The following is an 18715-nucleotide window of genomic DNA, read 5'->3' on the forward strand; positions in this document are numbered from 1 at the left end:
TGCATTGACTTTTCTAAAGTCGTACATCGCAACATACGAGACAAGCCTAATCAACACACTATCAAACAAGTTGACGAAGCACGCAGCGAGGTCCGTTGAGACGAAGCGTTGTGGTGGATCATTTGTGCCGTCATGTCACAAAACGAATATCATTTTAACCCTGCGCTAACGCATCCATGTCAAGACACAAAGCCAGCAAAGCTAACTACGTTCTTATTTATTTTTCTGCTTTAACTTTTACTCGCAGGACACGTTGAGCCTATTTTTTCGTTCTTTTTCGCTAACCTACTCGCGCGCTGCCGGAACCAGCCAGAGCTCATGCGTTTTTCTCATGTTACCCCGACCACCGCGCGGCGCACTTGGGTGCGCCTTCGGTTTTCTCTTGCCGAGTGAATTTTTCCTGGCAGAGTTTTGGACACTTCCTTGCTTGCAGACAAGAATAAGAAACAATGGTCGCTCGCCGCCATCCCTGTGCGGACTCGACGGATTGTGACGCGTTCGTTCGAGCGCAACCTCTCCGGGAAGTCTTGTCTCGCTGCTGTAGGACACCGAGCAGTGTGCGTATGGTTCTCTGTGGACCAAGCGTCTTACGTTTTCTTCGATATTACTTCGGTAGCCGCATAAGGCGCCCAAATTAGGCTAGGCATTCGATCGGGGCCAACATGCTCTCCTTCGCGTTTTTTTTTTTTTTCATTTCGGTGTCCCCTCCCCACAACAGAAAAAAAGAAGACATTGTTGTGGCGCTGCGAATTGTCGCATGGTGAAAGTTCGATTTTGTTACTTCTTTTGCGAAAAGTCATGGGTCACGGTACGCTTCATTTGCCGGATACCCGTAATATATTATTGCGATAGCACTTATATGGACACCCAATGCGCATTCCTGCCGTCACCCTCATGTTCCGTATAAAGTCCAAGGGCGATAACATCGTGACCGCGCGTCGCATGCTGTATGTGTGAGTGAAAGCGTGGTGAGGGGGGGGGGGGGGGGAGGGGTCGGTGGCATCGATTAGCCGACAATGGTGGCTCAGTTTTGTGTGCGCAAAAGAGAAAAGCGGGGAGGAAGCGCGCCGCCTTCCGTCGTGCGCGAAACATCGGGGGAAGTGGATGGAATGAAGGACGGGCTCTAGAATTCTGTGACCTGTGAGTATGTGATTGCGCAACATGTTTATTTGCCTTGTTTGACTCATTATATGCAGTGACCTTTTGATAGATATGTAGACTTATTGGATACTTATACGTATATTTAAATATGCTGTGGCGAGGTCTTGTGTATACGTGCAGGGAACTTTGTTTCCAGGGACACTTTTTTGCCCTTTGTGAAGCTGTATCTTCGCATTTGTATATTCCATTGTATCTTCGCCTTCCTAGTGTACGAGGACGAGTCAAATGAAAGTGAGTCAACGAACCCCGCGCAATGATGGTTCCGTTAGTTATCTGCGAGGCATGCGCGCAGCGCACAGGCATCTCTCTTTTGCAAGAGTGACAAGCAAGTGTCTGGATAGATGTTCTTTATTGCTCTCATACATTGGGTTGAACATGGTTGCGTGACATAATGAATGCTTCAAAAGTTGAACAGCGTGGTGTCGTGAGGTTTTTCCACAGCTGAAGGTGTTTCTCAAAAAGTCGCCATGTGGCTGCCGTGTACGTTGAACATTGCATTTCATCGGCCACTGTGAAGTGTTGGAGCAAAAGGTTGAAAGAAGAACGTGAAAGTTGCAGATGATCCAAGACCGGGCCAAAGCCACCGTGCAATCACCCCCAACACAACTGCAAAGGTTGATGAGCTGATTAGACAAGAAGGGAGGATAAGCTTCGATGAACTGGCAGAGCATGTGAACATCAGTCACGGTTTGGTTCACGCCATAATTCATGAACATCTCGGTTATCGGCTCTTGTGTGCGCAATGGGTGCCCAAGATTTTGAACCACTGCCAGAAGACGGAGAGGCTCGGCGCTGCCTTGACTCATCTGATCCGGTATCACAATGAGAATGACAACATCTTGTCGGCAATTGTGACCGGGCAGGAATCATGGTGCCACTACTACGAGCCTGAAATACGAAGGCAAAGCTTACAGTGGAAACATTCAAATTCACCACCCCAAAGAAAGCAATGACCTTCATTCCCGCCGGAAAGATGCTGTTGACTTTTTTTTCGATCGTCAGGAGCCATTGCGGATCGAATTTTCTAAATTTCTGGAGACTATGAATTGCTTCCGATATTGTGAAACGCCGGATCGTCTGCGTGTCGTAATCAAGAACAAACGACGTGGAAAATTGACGAATGGGGTCATCTTGATCCACGACAATGCCCGTCCCGACGTAGCTGATGTGGGTAATACAAAACTGGCAAAGTTCAAGTGGGAAACGCTTCAACATCCGCCATAGAGCCCAGAACGGTCGCCTTGTGACTTCCTCCTTTTGGAGCACTTAAAAAAGCTGGGAACCAGATTCGTGTCGGACGATGACGTGAAAAAGTCAGTTACATACTTTTAGAAGCAGCAACTCAAGGAGTTTTATCAGACAGGAATCACGCGACTAGTTAGTCAGTGGAACAAATGTCTAAATGCTCATGGAGACTATTCTTAAATAAAGTACCCCGTTTGTCATAAATTCGCGTTGGCTCACTTTCATTTGACTCGCCCTTGTATATTTTGCAGAACTCCTGATTTTTATACGTTCTCTCTGATGCGGCTATAATTTCGGTGCAAGTACTCACAATACACGACTGGTGACAGCTGCTCCTGCGTAGTACATTGGAACAAATGACAGCGTCATTGAGATTTTTAACTGGCCGTTGCATATGTACAAAAATGTAAAATAAAAGGTTCTTTAGTGACAAAGTTTCATTAACCTATTTGTCCTCAATTTGTTCATTTCATAGTCTTTACGTTTTTACATGCACTACTTTGCTAGTTTCGAACTCATCGAGTTCTGAAGTTCATGTCATATTTTCTTTGCTTATGAAACAGACTGATAGCACGCGTTTAAGGTTATATGCGCTCGGCGGTCGAAATGAATGCACAGAAAGAGACAACGGCCGAACGGGGCGAGCGCGAGCACCACCACCAACGACAGTCTTCTTCATCTTCGTCTTCTGCTGGCGCCCGTATTTCGCACTACAAGACAAAAAACATGGAAGCATTGACATCAGCTATTTTGGTCACAATTTTTCGGATATATGAGTATATTCTTTTAAGAAAAAGAATGCATATTTTACGCGTCTTGACAGTGCGTAGCACTCAAAAATTCGTTTGCAGCATCTTTGGCAATGCATTTATTATTCATGTATTCGATCCCTCAACAAATTCTGTGAGCAGGAGGTCGAGCTGCGACGTTCATTTCCTGTGTTTTGTATATATCTAGATAGTCTGTATGATTAACTCCCTTTTACATTTCATTTCTTCCTGTTTCCCCATTTGTTTCTCTACAGCCTATCGTTTTGTCTACCACATTTGTCGTCCTTGTACATTCTGGCTTGCATATTGCTTTTAAGTGCACCGGTGCGAAGGCTCTCTAGCGGTTCCTGGGCACTATAGTAAACATTTAATTGATTGATCTATTATTATTGTGGTATAAATTCGTGATTTTCTAACTATGTACTAGTATATTATTTTCGAGTAGTAGATATTGTGTAACATTGGTATAGTCTAACAACTTGTTTTTCTTTAACATACAAGAATTCACAAAATGCAATAAAACACTACGTATCTGATCACATGCATTGTGCTATTAATTTCTTGTGACGTTTAATAACGGTTGGCTAGCGTATCCAGGGCTGTGCAAACAAATAATATGCCACAGCAATTATCATGTGCATCGCAGAACAAACTGAGTGTGTTTCTGAGTCCAACCGCCATAGTGGGCTGAAAACAGTACACATAGCGGCTTCTGGTGACATGAAGAGCATAAATTGAAGTGCATAATTGAAGTGCATAATATATATATATATATATATATGTAATATGCAAATGAGCGGCCGATATACATATGTATAAGTGCTGAAATAGTACGACTTTGCAAAGGGCAAAGAAAAACACCTATTTAACCCTCCGATTATCAAGTTTGTAGTGGCCCACGGTATGTCCTTTCATCAATCTCGAGAAAGACAGAATTGACCTGCTCAAACCAGTTGCAATAGTAGATTCCCTTTAAACTTTTCTAGCAATACACTCAATATCACTGAATGTGAAGACTTCCCGATGCGGTGTTGATTCTTCAACACCGCATGGTCAGCAAGCTTCAAAATTGAATTAGGCGCTCCATGGCCAATATTCGACGGAAACAAGAATCGGGAGGAGACAAGCTACGAATTAAGTAAATTTTAGCTGTTCTAGATGGGTTTTTTTCGAGTGCTATACGTGTTTAAGTTCTTCTCCTCGCTGCTTTCGTTGCTATTTAGTGTTACTTGTTCCTCTGGGCATAAAGTTCGCCCAATGAAGAGTTAAATTTTAAAGTCTCAGTTTTCAGCCAACATTCTTCATCATCGCTACTACGTGACAATATTTCACATACAGATTTTTCCGTGATACTTTGAGTGCCTAATTCTTACATAGTTGGCGGTGCAATGAGCTACCAAAACTGAAATCAATCGACACCTTTTGATATGATATGGCGTGGTAGTCCAGGTGTTTGCAAAGTGATCTTGTAGACAGACGACGACGTGAGCGCAAGCGCTAATGTCGATATTTTGTGCACTATTGTTACTCCAAAGGTAAACTGTTGCGGCAAGCGTACATTCAATAAAGAAACTAATTTTACAACGAAGCTGTATATGGCTAGCCAATTCATCCGTCGGTCCGTCCATCTGTCGGTCTCCTGTATGCTGAAAACTCCTCCGGCCCAACCTCATGCGCATGGGCGGAACATAGAAATAGAAAGAGAGGCGCACGATTAATGGACACCACCAACGTAGCGTAAGGCCTGTTTACTGCGATACATGACGTCACGCCAGCTCGAAATTTCCAGTGACAAGCCTGGCTTGATGAAAGTGGTGACGTGAAAATCAATGTTGCCTACTCGGGAGCATTAGAATGGTTAGTTGGGCTAGTTGGTGGAAGTTCGTCTTGTAGTACAAGGGTTATTGCGCTACCCATTAGATTCGGTGGCAGTCGGGCTATGTGACATGACGTCACAGGTCGGAGTGAAAAGGCCTTCTGTTATCTAAGTGGTGTTCGATTAGCTGCGCCACTATTGAAGCCGTTGCTCTCCGTCGCAGCCGTGTGCACGCGCAGCAGTTCCTCTTGTTACGTTTCGCCTACGACGCGCGGTATAGCCGGCGCGGATGCAACGGACGCCGGGGCTTCGTTCAAAGCGGCGGACATTTTGGCCCGTTCAGCGCTGCCGCAACGCCTCCCCGCCAAGCGCGTCCAGGCATGTTTCAATGCCATGTGTATTCGTGTGTGTGTGTGTGCATGTTGGTGCCCACGCATGTCAAGGCGCGGCAGCCGGGGAGAGGAGCTCCCCAAGTGTGAAGCGAGGAGGTCTGACCGGCGCCGGCCCGGCGGATGCGTCACCTTCTAGTCTCAACGTGCCCGAGCGCCGCCGTCACGTGGCCTCATCCAGAGACGTTCCTTCTTGTCCGCGACTCCGAGAGTATAAAAGCAGCTGCCCCCAGACGCCAGGAGAGAGGCTCCGATTTCTTCTGTCGAGTAACGTGCTCTCCCGTCTCTCCACTTCGGTCGACCTGACCGCCCGCTCTTTTGCGATGCTAGAATAAACAAGTTGTTCTGTTAGCAGTCGACTCATGCTTTGCCGGGACCTGCGGATGCTTCCAGTTGTGCCCCAGGCCGCCAGGCCAACGCTACCCTTGGGGCTTGCTACCCAGATGCAACAACTGGCGCCAGCGGTGAGACTGCAACACTCTCCAGCTCCAAAATGGGTAGGCCACGTGTCATACGTACTCCTGAGCAGCAGGCAGCTTTAGATCAGCAACGCCGCAGAGCACAACCGGGAATGAGCTCGTCTACACCGTGCGGATGCTGCAGCACGGACACAAAAACAGGCTTCTGCAGCCGAGCGCAAGCAGCAAATGGGTACCGAGGATCTGGCAGTCCACCAAGCCGTCGTTTAATGAACGGTCGAGATTAACCAAGTGTTAAACACCGGTGCCGCACATTTCAGCTTTGCTGGCTATCTTTATTGCGACAGCAATATTATGGATACTCCTGGCGCATTTCTTCCGTTCCCCTCGCCTTGAGGCTCCGCATGAGTGAAAGCGTGGGAAGTTGAGCCGGCGAACGCGGTTTAATCTCGCGTGCGTGAGTGAGGAAAGCGGCCAGGATGCGTGCCCTCTCCACGTGGCGCGCGAGGCATGGGCCTGAGGCGAGGAACGAGGGGCATTGTTCTCCGACGGTTGCTACGGTGCCTCGTTGTCCTCCTGGCCCGCCGCCCCGTAATAGTGGACATCCGGGGCGTCTGCTACGGCGTTAGCCGCGCGAATCACGGACGCCGTAGTAGGACGCCTTAGTAGGAAGCCGTAGTAGTAATCACGGACGCCGTAGGCACGCGTCAACGCCGCTCGTCTTGAAAGCGATCTGCGACGCGGATAAAGTGCGTACCTGCGCAGGCCTCATCTTCAAATCGATATCGGTTGTAGAGTGCGCGTAGTGCCGGTAGCTTCATATGCGCTGCGCTTTCGACGTTTCGTTCACGCTGAAGCGAGACATGCATGAAGGTCAATTTGCTTGCTGCTGCCGCGATTCCTCACTCCAGCATTTCGACAGCGAGTGTCCGCGCTCATCGAGCGAGATGTGTTCATGTTTACGTGGGCGCGCGTGACACCGTGCTGGGTAATTTAGAACACATTGACGGGCTAACTGGTTTGAATCCGTGATAGAATGCGTAAACGCGACTGAACGAGGACGTGAAAGGCGCACACACACAAACACAGTACTGTGTCTGTGTGTCAGTTTCTTTCTACGTCTTCGTCGAGTCACGCTTACACATTGTATCATTGTTAATGTAGTTAGTAAGCGAATGTTTACAAGTTTATATGGCCGATAAAACTGCTATCCTTACTTCGTACAGCTGTCTTCTAATTTGCTATAACAATCGGTGCTTCGCCTTTCGAGCGGCACTGCGAGTTTTTCATAATAATAATAACATTATTGTTCATAATAAATAAAATGGAAATGCAGCAAGAGAGTTTTCGAGATATGACATGCGCAACCATGGTCATACTTCATGTCCAATATTGTGACAACGCGTATGTACACTCAAAGAAAAGGAGAAGTTGAAGAAGTGTTACCAGGATCACAAAGATGTACATCTACATTATTGGAACTCCGCCATCATCACCATCAGAGTCAAGGTCATCATCGGAACTCCGGCATCGGAATCAGCAGTCGAAGAAGGGGAGGACGAAGTGTCTCGTGAGCGCGAGCAGTGGTTCAAGGCTCGGCTGGGCGCTCTTGTACGCGACCGGCCAGTACTGGGGCATGCTGGCGTGGACTGAGGGACCGCGCCGCTCCGCACTGGCGCCAGTCACGTGGGGCTCCGGCTGCTTTACGGGACGGACCATGATCGCGGGGAAGGCGGGCGGCGCCCGTTCCACAGCCAGTAACGACGCCTGCCTGGCCTTCTGCGTGACCATCTCCGCAGTGCGAGCTGCAGCTCTGGCTTTCGCTGAAGAGCGTTTCCGCAGGCTCCTCCTTTGTCACCGTCATCGGGTCTGGCATGGGACACGGAGGCAGAGCTGTCTCCTACGCGCTGCTGTAGCTCCCAGCGCCACCGTTGGAGAAGGGACCGCCAAGCTTGGCTACTGCATCAACGCGGTGCAGTACTACATCAACGCGACAGGTTGTCGATGCACGCAGACCACGTGTGTCTCGAAACCCCGCGGCGCGGCTGCGTCCAGTGACTCGGTGACGTCGAAGAGCGACGACTGGACAGTTGACGGTAAGGGAGCCGTCAAGGCACGCAATGACAAGCTGTCGAAGAAAACGGCTCGGAAGAACCGCTCGTCGGGTGGCGAAGACAAGAACAAGAGCGGTGCGTCGTCCTCGTCCTAGCGCGAGGCAGGCAAAGTCTCGGACTCTGGCGGCGGTTCCTCGGCGCCGGCCGGCGGAAACGGGTGGCCGGCGGAAACGGGCGGAAACGGGCGGCGGAAAGCCGGTGGATGCCCCGAATCAGGACGACCGGTGGTTCTTCTACACGAGACGCACTTACCCCGTCTAAGATCGAGTTCAACACAAAAGCACTTCGTCGATATTCATAAAGTACAGAGAGGGGGCAAAACTCCAGATAGTGAAATCAATCCATTCGTGGCCAGCAGTGACGACGTCACTAGGAAGATTACCAATATAAACGAAAGAAACTCCTACTACAACTTCTGTGGGCGCAGACGTGGCGCAGATGAGCTTCAAGTCGCTGACTATTACGACCTCTAGGCACGAGATCGATGTGTTCTGGGCACAGAGAGGACGCCATCGCCAATCTACAGGCCAGGCACCGGCCTATGAAAGCGGCAACAGGAAGGAAGGCCATGAAAAGGCTGAATGCAAGTGTCGTTCACTATGCGCCGACCTGGTAGAGATCGAGTCACATGGCAGCCTATTCTTTGGCAAGCGAAACTCGAACATGCGACGTTTCCTGTGCACAAGCACACCCATCAGTCATAACGAGGAAACGCCACAGGCCAGAACACATCGCGATATCACAGTCTACAGCACAGATGTAAACGAAAAACACGATAATACTGCATCTGGATGGGCTACCACGTCGAGTACAAGTGCAGCGACAACAGGAAGGAAGCACAAAGGATGCAGGAGGAGAATCCTGTCAGAGCCTACGCCTAACTAAGGCCATAACATTAGTACAACAACCCATTCCACAGCTTCTGACGCCGATCCATTTTCTGCTGTGAGTGGCTATTCGCAGCCTTCGACATCCCGCTGTGCGTTGTTGGACTGGTTACGAACAGCGCTACATTTGTTTTCCCATATATTGCTGCGAAGATTATCGCACCTTGAGAATAAACGTGCTTGGTTCTTTTGTTCGTGCGTACAGACGCGTCGCTACAATATTTAATTTCTAGGAGAGCATACGGATTGTTTCGCAAACTTATTTTTTCGAGCTCAGTTTCCAGCAGACTGTGTTATGCCGGACGTGGACAGTCGAAAAAATGGTCAAGCAACCATGCGCCCAAGCCGAGATGCAAGCAGCGGCGCGCGTCAGAGTTTGTGTCCAGTAGTTATGTGCCCTTTATTTGATCCAACCGACGCGTTCGCTTGTCGGCACCTGCCGAAGTGTGATGACGCATGCCAGTGGATGCGCCTTAAATCCCCAACGACTGGCATGCGTCGGCCCGCTCCGGCACGCACCAATACGTCAAATGTTTCAGAAGCGTCGGTCGTGAGCAGGGTGACGCGTGGTTACGCGCAGAGATTTTGCCGACTACCGATGCAAGAAGATCCGCGACAGGTGGCGACGCACCACCGACGTGCACCAATCACAGGCTGGACGCGTCGCCGGCGCCTACCAATCAGAGGTTATGGGGCCTCTGGTTGCTATGCACAGGATGTCGACCAACTGTGAAAACCGGGAACTCTCAATGAATTTTTACTAGTCTGGAAATACCCCGGGAAAACTCGGGGAACTTGTGCTTCTGTCAGGGAAAATTCGCTCTAATTTTATTGAAAGGAACGAAAGTCGCGGTAATGCTGCATCGCGAAACAGAGAGTAACAGAAAGGACTGGAGGAGTTGCCATTGTACCGTGAATGACCGACCTTACGGCCGCCCAATAATTTGGACGGCTCCGTGGCACCGCCATGCACCCTATAGAGTCAACTTGTAAGAACGTAGAAATTTCAGACGCACTAACCCTTTGCCATTTGATATCCGGATTTCTCGCCCTGACCGCAGATCGAAAATGGCATTAATCAAAGCTACCACCGCCGTCATTTCGATTAACTCACCCCTTCGAACCGGCGCTCTCGACCGCAGATCCGCTGGCAGCCGCCACCACCGCGGCAACGCTGGGCCTTGCTGCTTCGACATTATCTATTAACCTTCCTGCTCTTCTGTGCCGTATTTTTCATTGAAAGAATTCGCAGCTGTGAGCAATGGCACCAACTCCGCCTTCGTGGTCCTCGTGATTGTCTTCGAAGCTTGAAAATCACGACGCATTGCATAATGCCGGTCCCCAAAAGTTAGCTTCGCTTTTTTACAGGCGCGATACGCGGTGAAGCATACGCGAAAGTATTGCAGTCAAGTGTAACAAGCGTGGGAAGAGGCAACTGTTACCGGACACAGCATATATTCGTTAATCATAGGCGCGTGCACCAGCCATTTCCTGTCGCAGCATAGAGAACTGATATGCCTAATAGGTGTACCATGCCTTTAGAAATTTTTCGAATGTGCCTGCGGTAATTTGAGCCCTTCACGGAAGTAAAATGCATGCATTTATTCTTTCGAACTACCCGATTTTTCGGACGTTCTTGTGGCCCCTGGGAGTCCAAAAAATAGGACGTTGACTGTACAACTGACCAAGAGGATGGTTCTAATGGCCCTTAGGGGGAACGCGCGACAGAAGGACAAGATTAACAAAGGACCTACGCATTGAGAAATGAACGGGAAAGGAAGCGTAGCGCCGCTTCTTTAAAGGAGCTTGAGCTCAAAAAAAAAAGTTGTTAGCTGACGCCCAGATGCATGTGTCCCTCATTCAAACCAAAATGATGTTTTAAAACAGGCATACGCAACACTGGGGCGTCTTGTGAGGGCTTAGAGTATGTCAGGACAGTTGAGGTTGACTTACAAGCCCTCGAGGCAGAACCTTACTTGTGACAGAGTTCGCCCCTCGCACCAACGTGCTTGCTATGAGTTGATAGAACTAGCTCATATTCGAAAACATTTGATTCTGTAGACATCTCCTTTTTATCCGTGTTTGAGAATGTTCGACTCTGTATGTAATAGGTTGTACCATTTCTTTCAATATATTTTACTCGTGCATTTTACGAACCGGTCCCTTCTTTTTTTTTTTTTAATAAAACAAACACTACGCCTTACCATTCAAACGGGATTAGGTTTTTTTTTTCTTTTTTAACATGCCTACTAGAGTGTGACAGCGTTGGGCGACATGGTGTCAGCCCGTCTTGACATACAACAATGTTCTGTGTCAGTCAGGGAATATTGGAAAGGCACTTAGGGAAAACCTGGAAAGCTCAGGGAATTTCGAAATGTCAACTTGGTAGGCACCCTGTTTTCCTATGATGGCCACCGATGCGAATACACGGACACCAACGATCGTCGGAGTTCTTTGGACGCACATAGCACGCGACAGTGTTCCCAAAAGACAGTGTTGTAATGCTGTCACAACGACACGACCGATGAGCGTGGCTTGTGGCAGCGCGACGTGGATCCGAGCCAAGTTCGAACCTTGCCAACAAATCCAACCTGCCCACTGGGTTTCGCCGGTTTCAATGCGATCGTCTGCTAAAACATCCAAATGAATCACGATTGCTGTAACGTCTGTGCTTGTTGTATGTGTATTTTGTTGTGCTCCAAAGGAATGGAAAAGTGCTTCCGAATTACGAAGTCAGCATAATCAGCACTCGCCTACCGCTGATGTTGTTTACGCTACGCGTAGGCCTAGCGCGTCCGTCGAGTTCGTAACTGGCGAGTGAACGAGGCCAGCTGCGAAACTCTGACGAAGGAAATAAATTTTGAGTTCCGTTTGGCGCTGCAGTGATTTAAAATATGGCACTGCTGACTTCGTGCGGTTTGTGGTGGGGTGAAGGAACCGTGTGGAACTTCGGGTGGTGAACCGTGGCGTGTTTAGTGTGTCTCAGGCGACTGAAGTTTAACGGGTGAGCTCTGCGCTATTTCCAGTGGCAAATATGAGTTTCGAAAGCGAAAAACACTAGCAGCTGAACAATGTGAAGTACGTACGGCTGCAGACATGCCGACCATTGAAGCTGGCAGTGCGCTCTTGTATACGGCACCTCAATACAGTTAAGTATAAGTTCACAGTGCTCCTTCACCCACTTCTTTCAGGTGCAGGCTTCTTATGGGCTAGTTGTGGATAAATCGCTCGTGCAGAACTCGAGAACGCTGACGCACTGAAGCAAACATGACACAACGCTTTCATGTTTGAGTCTCTGTGTCATTATATTTAAGCACTGCAAAAAGAAATTATCTGTTTGCAATATGCGCACCGTGTGCAATGCATAAGAGGCCCTGCATCATACAAGACCGCATCTTGCATCATACATGCAGCCGCGTATAGAAGGATTGCTTCGATGCGTGCTTGAGAACCAGCACGTACTGAGTCAATGAAACTGTAATTTATTTTGACCTCCTTTGTGTTTATGGAAACAGCAGATGGTGGGAGTGCATTGCGGGGAAGAGGAAAAGGTGTCATCAGTGCTTTGTGCAGTCGGTATGCTTAAACTGCCCAAGTCCCTTCAGCTCCTACTAAAATGCTTCTCGCTGCGATACCATAAACTGTAGCCAGGAAAAAGAATAATTCAAAACCAAGTTCCTAATGCAGCTTTGCAGAGCGTGTTCGTTTAACAAGTTAATACTTCCACTGCAACATTTTGCCGATATGCAGCAGATGCTCCTGAAATAAACACCTTCTGTAAAGGTCAATGACCGCGTCTGCAAATGAGAAACTTTGCACTAGTACTGAAAAAAGTGTTGCCATGCGTATCAGCAACAACAGCACTGCTGTGTGTCCAGCCTACTTCCTCGGAGGCGCCCCTATGACGACTGCTCGGTGTTCGGGCCCTTTCCATTCTGGGTGTAACATTCAGGCCTACTCTCTACTTTTCCGCAGATGTCACCATCACTGTATCTAAGGCTCGTCACATTCTTGGGTTTGTGTCCTGTGTCTCCCTTCCCTGGGGACCTAAGGTTTTCAGGGCACTCTGCCCTTCTATCATTTTTCCACGACTTGACTACTGCTCATCAGTATACTCCCCTTACCAAACTCACCTCGGGGACAAACTTCAGCTTGTTCAGTGCCAGGCAACACGCACCCTCTACTCCTGTCTCTACGGTCATCGTTAGCTCATGCCAGCCTACGAGGATCGCCTGAAAGCCCACAAGTGGCAGACCCTGCAATACCAGCGCAAGATTTCACTATCCTGTCTACTCTGCAGAGTGCTTGCCGGCTCCCTGGACAGCACTCATCTCACGCCGTCGCTACGCCTGAGCCCCATCACGCACATCACGGCCATCACTCCATCACGCTCTAGCGTACGGGCCTCGGCCTATTTTGCTTTGCAAGCTGTCTAGAGCGACATGCTACCGCTAAGATTATTATTATCATTATTATTAATATCAATAATAATATTATTAGAAGGATCACGACGACCACATAGAACGTGTCGAAGCCGGGATGACACGTAATTCAAAACATTTCTCGAGCTTCGTGCGCTCTCACTCTTCTAAAGAGAGCGCTGCCGATGCATGTCTTCTTGATGAAATTGGTGATGTTGTCTTGAACACTGCTGACGCCTTTGTAGAAGATGTCTGTTCTGTATGTGGCGTAAAGATGCTTCAAATAACATTTCTCGCTCAGGCATGTTGTGTATGCTATGAGTCAATGAAGACCTTGTTTTAAAGGGTGTGAACTGCCTCAAACCTTCCCTTTCTTGTGGGGCTGATAGTTCTCCTCTTGCACTGCTTCAGACGTGTGGAAGCATACTTGTCCCTTGTCTCACATCTTCACTAGTTCCCTAATGTCTAGTACGTTTACTATCACCTGGAAAGGTAGTATGGATATTGACCGTGCACCAATCGGATGCTAGACGTGCAGTTACTGACTGCCGGATTATATCTATCCTCTACGCTGTATCAAAAGTGTTTTAATCGGTATTACATTCCTTGCTTTCTCTTAGTGCTGTGAACATTTAAAGAAACCAAGACCATGGCTTTGTATGCCTACGGCTTAAAGCTATTTAAGACAGTCATCAGTGGTAACCGCTGCACTGACCTCAAAAAAGACACTATTTTCACTCTCAAATTGGTGCAGAAACAATAAGGTACGCTTAAATGCTTCCAAAAATACGGCATTAACTTATACGTGCAAAACACACCATGTGCAATTCTCATACACCATTCGTGATGCTCCACTGCCCAAGGCTAATGAAAAGATAGATCTGGGTGTGTACTTTGACAAAACGCCAAGCACCTCTTCACACGCTAAAGCTGCCCAATGTGCCCTCCACACTCTTGGAATTGCATGTTGTATACTGCATGATTTCCACTCACCTGTTCTGTTCATGAAATTGTATTCTGCTGTGTGCCTTCCACTACCAAAGTATGCCTCTTTAGGTGGGGGTGCAAAGTACAAGTCAAATTATGACCTCATTGGACGCGTCCAGAATAAATTGATATCCATGTTCAAGCACCACTCCTGCCATTCTGGTGACCATAATCCAGACCTCTCAAATAGGATTCAACTCGCACCTTTACACTCAAGAATTTATTAATCAGAATTTTTGTTCCTGTATATGGTGATCCATGGCATTATACATTCCCCAGAGCTTCTTGATCATATGCAATCTTTCTTGCTGCTACATTGAACCAAGCAGCATTCCGCATTCTCTGTCTGGCCTTGTTTTATAAAACACTGTCCCATATATAGATCAACTCCAAAAAAAGATGTAATAGGAATTGTGCGTGTATTGAAGTATTTCAGAGCTCATTTCCTGTGTTTTGTATATGTGTAGATATTCATGTTGTGAGATTAACTCCCTTTTACGCTTCCTGGTTTTCTTTTTCTGTATTTGTTTATATCGCACTGTTTTATCTACCGCATTTGTGCTTCCTGTGCATATTGACTTGCACATTGCTTTTTAAGTGCACTGGCGCGAAGGCTCTCTAGCTGTTCCAGGGCACTATAGTTAATATTTGATTAATTGATTTATTGATTGTATATTGTAGTATACATCGTATTTATTTAATATATACTAACACATTATATAAGTGCAGTAGCTTTTCTGCAATGTTGTTATTGTGTGACAAGTTTTAAAAAGAATATGCATGAATTAAGAATTTCAAATAAAACACTATTTTTTATCACATGCATTGTGCTATTAATCTCTTCTGAGGTTTAATAACGGTTGGCTAGCGCATCCAGTGCCGCGCGAAAAAGAAAATATTATGCCACAGCAATTATTTCGTGCTTCGCAGAACAAGTTGAATGTCTTTCTCAGTCAAAACGTCATAGTAGGCTGAAAACAGTACACAAAGTGGTATTTTTTTCTGCTGACTTGAAGTGTATAAATTGTGAAAATAACCTGTTTATATACATACATATTTCTTACAATATACAAATGAGCTGCCCCATACATTTGAATAAGTGCTCCAGCAGTACGACTTGGCAAAGGGCAAAGAAAGACACCTACTATAACCCTCCGATTCTCAAGTTTGTAGTGCCGCATTGTATGTCCTTTCATGAATGTCGAGAAAGACAGACTTAACATGCTGAAACCAGTTGCAATCGTAGATTGTCTTTACACTTTTCAAGCAATACGCTCAATGTCGCTCAATGTGAAGCTCTCCCAATGTGGTGTTGATGTTTCAAACCAAGCTAGAAAATTAAGTTATGTGCTCCGTGGACAAGATTTGACAGAAACAAGAGTCGGGAGAAAACAAGCTACGAGTTAGGTAAATTTCAGCTGCTCTACACTTTTTTTTTTTGTGAGTGCTACAGGCGTTTTAATTGTTACGCTGATTTTCAAAGCACCCCCTTTATTGTGTTTCTTTCATACACCAACGAGCATAATTATAGTGACACGCATAGTGTCTGTATCCTGTGACCGTATTTCACTGGCTAACAAATGTTCAACGTTACTGCTCAGCGCTGGACGCGCCTGCATGTATCGGAAGCTCCGCGAATGGTATCGATTGTTCTATCCATTGTCTGTTGTCGACGAGCCCTGTACAATTTGATTGCCTACGCGACACGAATTGTGTAGTAGTTTCAGGTAGGAGCGCGGGTAGCACGCAATACGCTGGAATTTCCGACTAGTGATGTTTAAAAGCCGTCGCTGTCGACCCGCAGGTCAGATTTTTGACGATCGCACACTTTGCTCCCCGCTTTCGTTGCGATTTAGTGTTACTTGTTCCTGTTATTGGGCACAAAGTTCGCCCAATAAAGAGTTAAATTTGTAACTCCCCGTTTTGACCCAACACTCTTCGCCGTCACTACTATGCGACAATACTTCAAATACAGATTTTCATTGATATCGTGCACACCTAATTCTTACATAGTTGGCTCTGCAATGAGCTACCAAAACTAAAATCATACGCCACCTTTTGATATGATATGGCGTGGTAGTTCAGGTGTTCGCAAAACGGTCTTGTAGAGAGACGGCGACGCGAGCGCAGGTGCTGATGTCCATATTTTTACACTATTGTTACGAAAACTCTTCTGGCGCAACTCCATGCGCATGCGCGAAAGAAAGAGCGAGAAGGAGAGGCGCGATATTTGACAACGCCACCTAGATAGCACAAGGCCTGTTTACTCCGATCCATGACGTCACGCTAGCTGGCCCGAAATATCCATTGACAAGGCTGGCGTGATGAAAGTGGTGACGTCAAAATCACGGTTACCTACTCGGGAGCATCCCCATTGAATTCTATGGCAGTCGGGCTAGGCAACATGACATCACGAACCGGAGTGAAAAGGCCTTCTGTTATCTAGGTGGTGTTGGATTATTTGCGCAAATATTGATGTAGTTGCTCTCCGACGCCGCAGAGCGCGCGCGCAGCAGTTTCTCTCCAGCTCTGAAATAGGTAGGACACGCGTCATACGTACTCCTGAGCAGCAGGCAGCTTTCGATCAGCAACGCCGCGAGCAGAACCGGGAACGAGCTCGTCTACGCCGTGCCGATGCTGCTGCCCGCGCACAACAACAGGCTCGTGCAGGCGAACGCAAGCAGCGAATGGATAACGAGGATCCGGCAGCCTACCAAGCCGTCGTTTAAAGAACCATCGGGAATAACCCAGTGATAAACACCGGGGCCGCACGTTTTAGCTTCGCTGGCTAACCATGTATAAGACGTGCTTGGACGGTGATCTTTAATAATATTAATAATAATAATAATAAATTAAATGGAAGTGCAGCTAGAGAATTTTCGACCTACGACATTGCGCAACTATGGTAATAGCTGATGTCCAATGTTGTGACAACGCGTCTGTGCACTGAAAGAAAAGGAGAAGAAGCTGAAGAAGAAAAGAGTTACCAGGATCATAAGGGTCTACATATACATCTAGATGTTATATTTCGTCTATTGGCACCGCTTCATCCATAGTTTTGGCGTCGAGTCTTAGATAAACGCCTCGATCCCTTGTAGGATTTCCGGCATAGGCGATAGTAGAAGCTGCACAAACGGCCAAGCACAGCGTGTTCCGTGTTACGTAGCCTGGGTGGGACAGTTTCAGAGGTTGTCCTTCGGCATCTACGAGTGGAACGTCTACAAGGCCATACCCGCAAAGCGAATCGAGATGATGCCGCCGAGACAACTGAAGACTGCATGGCAGGTGTGCTTGCCGCCCGCCTCGTGTCTGCCCACACTGAGTCAAGCAAAGAGAATCTACTCGAGAGATCCCAGCTTGAGTGTTACCGCCACGTCCCCGAGCAGGCGTAGCGTTCGGATGCCCCGAGTCAGGAAGACCGGCGGTTCTTCTACACGGGATGCACTTACACCGTCCAAGATTCAGGTCAACACAAGGGCAGCTCATCGCAATTGGTCAAGCAAAGAGAGGGGGCAAAATCCCAGAAAGCGACATCAATCCATTCGTGAGTCCTCGGCCACCATCGACGCCGTAACTAAGATTACAGATACAAAGGGAAGAAACCCCTACTACAAATTCTGTGGGCGCAAATGTAGGTCCACGCGCGCCAAATCGCTGAGCAGTACGACCTCCTGGCACGAGACCGATGTGTTCTAGGCAGAGAGAGGGCGCCATCGGCAGTCGACAGCTCAGGCTCCGGCATCTGGAAGCGGGAACAGGACAGAATGCAATGAAAAGGCTGAATGCAAGTGTCGTTCACTATGCACCGACCTAGTAGGGATCGAGTCGCATGGCATCCTATTCTTTGGGAAGCGAAACGTGAACATGCGACGTTTCTTGTGCACAAGCATACCCATCAGTCATAACGAGGAAACACCACAGGTCAGGACACATCGCGATATCACAGTTGCCAGCACAGGTGTAAAACAAAAGTGCGATAATACTACATCAGGATGGGCTACCATGTCGAGTATAAGAGGAGCGACAACAGGAAGGAGCGACACCACGACATTGGCACAACAACAAATTACACAGTTTGCGAAGCCGATCCATCTTCTGCTGCGATTGGACATTCCCAGCCTTCGACCTCCCGCTTTGTGTTGTTGAAGGACAGTTCACGAACAGCGCAACATTTATTTTCTCAAGTTTTGCTGCGAAAATTATCGCACTTTCCGAATAAACTTATGATTGGTTCTTCTTTTCCTCGTGCGCACAGACGCACCGTTACAATGCTTATTACTTAAGAGAGCATACGGATCACTAACTTATTGTTTCGAGATCAGTTTACACAGGCTGTTTTAGACCGGGCTTGGACGGTTGAAGACAAAGTGGTCAAGCAACTGTGTGCCGCAGCTGAGCTCTAGGGCGAGCGTGGGCGCGCGTCAGAGCTTGCTTCCAATGGCTGCGTGCCTTTTTCTTCTGCAGAATCAAGCGTCTTTCCTTTCTTTAGATCGCCATCATCATCCC

The sequence above is a fragment of the Dermacentor andersoni genome, chromosome 2 (genome assembly GCF_023375885.2).
Source record: "Dermacentor andersoni chromosome 2, qqDerAnde1_hic_scaffold, whole genome shotgun sequence".
In the NCBI taxonomy this organism is placed as follows: Eukaryota; Metazoa; Arthropoda; class Arachnida; order Ixodida; family Ixodidae; genus Dermacentor; species Dermacentor andersoni.